The 3,264-nt window shown below is 38.1% G+C and overlaps 1 long non-coding RNA gene across 1 annotated transcript in view; it reads left to right on the forward strand.

The window, feature by feature from the left end:
* Positions 1 to 54: 54 nt before the first annotated feature.
* Positions 55 to 3,264, forward strand: part of LOC138171052 (uncharacterized) — a 576,586-nt gene continuing 573,376 nt past the window's right edge. The window contains exon 1 of the long non-coding RNA XR_011170795.1: positions 55 to 530. This is a non-coding gene — a long non-coding RNA (uncharacterized lncRNA). The remainder of the gene's footprint in view (positions 531 to 3,264) is intronic.

Genomic DNA, 3,264 nt, shown 5'->3' on the forward strand with positions numbered 1-3,264 from the left:
CATTACCACTTCGGGGGGTGTCCTTCCCTTCACACAGCTTCAGCCCCTGCTTCCAAGTACAGAGAGGGGGCTGGGCAACAAAACCAACAAGGTGGGGTCAGTGGGAGTCTAAGGCACTTCATCCCACCCACCATAGTCACAAGTCCATCCTCCTCCTGGGTCCCAAACTATGGGATGCAGCAAGGAAACACATTCAGTGCCCCTCCTTTCCTGCTCAGTTCTTATCTTTTCCGGTGTCTGAATTCTGAACTCCTGGGTTCCTTCTCCTCCCGCAGGTGGCACCCGCTCCTGGCTTCTGCCCAGGTCCCGATGCAGGCAGCTCACCATTCCTGCTCTCAGCTCAGCGAAGTCCGCATGCAGGCCATTCTTCTCTCCTGCTCCATGGCTCCACAGAGTCACAGCTACCACAACTGGGAAACAAACAATTATCCCAGCCCCCATACTTTCCTTTTACTCTGCAGATCCTGTTCGTGACGCCATTTTGTAGCAGCAAACACCCCAAGCGTCCTCAGGGTTTGCTGCCAACACAGGTCCTTGGATTTGCTTTGATAAAGGAAAGCAACTCAAAACAAGCCACTTCAATCAGTCAAACATGTATTGTTTACCTAGTTCAGGGGGAAAAGGTCAGGACCCCAAACTTCAATGTATACAGACAGAATTGTCAAGACAGAAACAGATCAAGTAGACAGCTTTCCAAACTGTCCAACCATTACATCCATACCAAATCAACATCTGGGTTTCCACATCTGGGTATTTCGAAGCCGGGGTACTCTGGACAATGGCTTCCCAGAATCCAGATCAAATCACAGAACACTTCTCAAAGTGAGCCCCAAAACAAAGCTACACATCAGGGCTTATATAGCCTTCTCCTATCTTAGAGAATGTAACAACTTTATTGACTCACTGGCCAATCAAGAAGTATCTACTGAAAAACAAGCCTCCCACCCCAGGCTCCAGGTGCACTTTAGCCTAGGGGCAGGGAAGATCTTAAAAATTTACATTCCCATTACACAAGGACAAAAGATCTAATATGTGTGGGATTCCATGGAGATTCTTTGATTCAATAATTAAAAGCCATAATTTTATCTACCTGATTAACAATTCACCAAATATAAAACATCAAAGATCAAGAATAGAATAGTGTTTTCACCTGAACTTCTGAACTCCATAAATTATTGATTGAAAAGACAACAGTGATATTTACAGTTCTTTTAAGTTCATAAAGCACTTTAGTTACATAATTTTCATGCCACCCCACACCAACACTGTGAAGTCAGTAATGCAGATAGTATTTTCCCAATTTTACAGAGAATAAAACTGAAACTCCAACAGGCAGCATGCCATAGCCATAGCCTAAAATCTGGCATGAATACCAGCTTATTGAAAATCAGAAGAGCAATTTGCCATGTGCCAGCCAAGAGAACAAATGCTGCAATAGGAGAGAAACAGGTTTCATGACTGGAGAGGTGATTTTCTGACTACACTCCAACTTTTCACAACATGTGTAGATTGTTATGCTTAGTTTTCAGTGCAATTTTGTGAAGGTCAATGATAAGGTGAAAAGAATTCAGATCTGCATAATTAGGATGGAGAAGAACATTATATTTATGCCATTCTAGAGCTGGTCAATGGAACTGAAGATATTTAACCATAAAGAGAGAAAACTATTGTGGGGATGTGATAACTCTTAAGATATATTAATATCTGTCATTTGGAAAAGGGCTTAAAACTTTTTTGCTTGGCTCTAACAAATGCAAATATGACTTGTGATTTCCAAAGAAGAAAATTAGTGTCCATGTAAGGATCAAGGTATGACCAAAAAATTAAAAAAAAATAGTAAAATTTCCTAACTATTAGGGTTGAATAAAACTGTAATGGGCTACCTCAGGAGGAAATGTGGTTCAATGTATTGTTTTTCTTCAAGTTAAATCCTCATGGCCAGGTATCCTGGCAAAGGGATTCTTCTTAAGTTAGGAACTAAGTTAGTTGATCTCCATAGTCCTGAGGATTTATGTGTGATTCAAGCTCTATCTTATAAAAATTACCAAAAGTAAGAACAAAGTAACTTCAATTTTGTCATCTCAGACAATTTTACCCATCCAGAAAGATTTTTAATAAGTGAAGAAAAAAAAATCTTTCAATTATACATTTGCAGAATAAAAATTTTACAACTTTCGTTGTCTTAATATTTTTGTGGCAGCATGAGTGAATTTTTTTTCTTTTTTTTAAAGCAATTGGGTTAAATAACTTGCTCAAGTTTACATGGCCAGGTGTTTCTGGGTGGATGCTAAGTGTCGGAGCCCGGATTCTATCCCCAGGTCATCCCAACACTGGAGCCAGTGCTCTTACTCGCTGTGCTACCTGGACGCCCCATTTTTAATTTTTTTTATTTTTTTTTATTGATAATTATTTAACAGTGTGACTGGACACCATATTTTTTCAATTGTTTGCCATATTCTTTTCTGATTATTCTTTCTCAATTTTATTAATTCTGATCTTTATCCTGAGAAGTCAGCATTCTGACTGAACAAACACAGAAAGCAGTTTCAGGGATAAATCTTTTTTTTTTTTGAGGGAAAAAATTTAATCTAATAGGAAATGTGCTTTTAGGAACCTTGCTGTTTAACACAAATGTATAAAAATGCCATATGACTTGGACTGCTTCCCTGAGGTATAAAGTTCCACTTGGGGGCCATAGCTCCCACAGATCTGCACCCAACATTCTCCTCCCATACCTGAAATCCTTCAACTATGCCTGAACCCAAACAAAACAAAAACAACAAAAAACTAATCAGCCTTTTTCAGTTCTTTAGTCAGCTCTCATAAATATTAATGACAGGTGCATATAACTATCCACACTGATTTCATTCTTCCTTTCAAACCTCTGCTTTTTTAAGGTTATAAGTCAATTTTCTAAACTCTATTAAGGTTTTTTAAAAAAAAGTATCTCTTTTTTATTGGTGTATTTTGTTCTTACATAGCAAACATGATTCAGGACAGATCTCTTACAACAAAATAAAATAGTTATGTAAAATAAATTGTGCAGTGACCTCATCTAAAAATCTGTAGTGTCCTCCACATTTATTTTACCCCAGCAGCCTCACCATTTATTTATCTTTTTGTAAAGAACTTTTTATTTACTCAACCTTCTATCTCCATTCCACTGTGAGAAAGAAAAATAAAACATTTATTGGAACAAGTATTTGTAGTCAAGTTAAACACATTCCCCTAATGCCTATATACAAATATAGGTAGGTAGGTAGA

The sequence above is a fragment of the Petaurus breviceps genome, unplaced genomic scaffold, assembly GCF_028583685.1.
Source record: "Petaurus breviceps papuanus isolate PSGF00001 unplaced genomic scaffold, PetGlider_PUasm1.0 41, whole genome shotgun sequence".
NCBI classification, from domain to species: domain Eukaryota; kingdom Metazoa; phylum Chordata; class Mammalia; order Diprotodontia; family Petauridae; genus Petaurus; species Petaurus breviceps.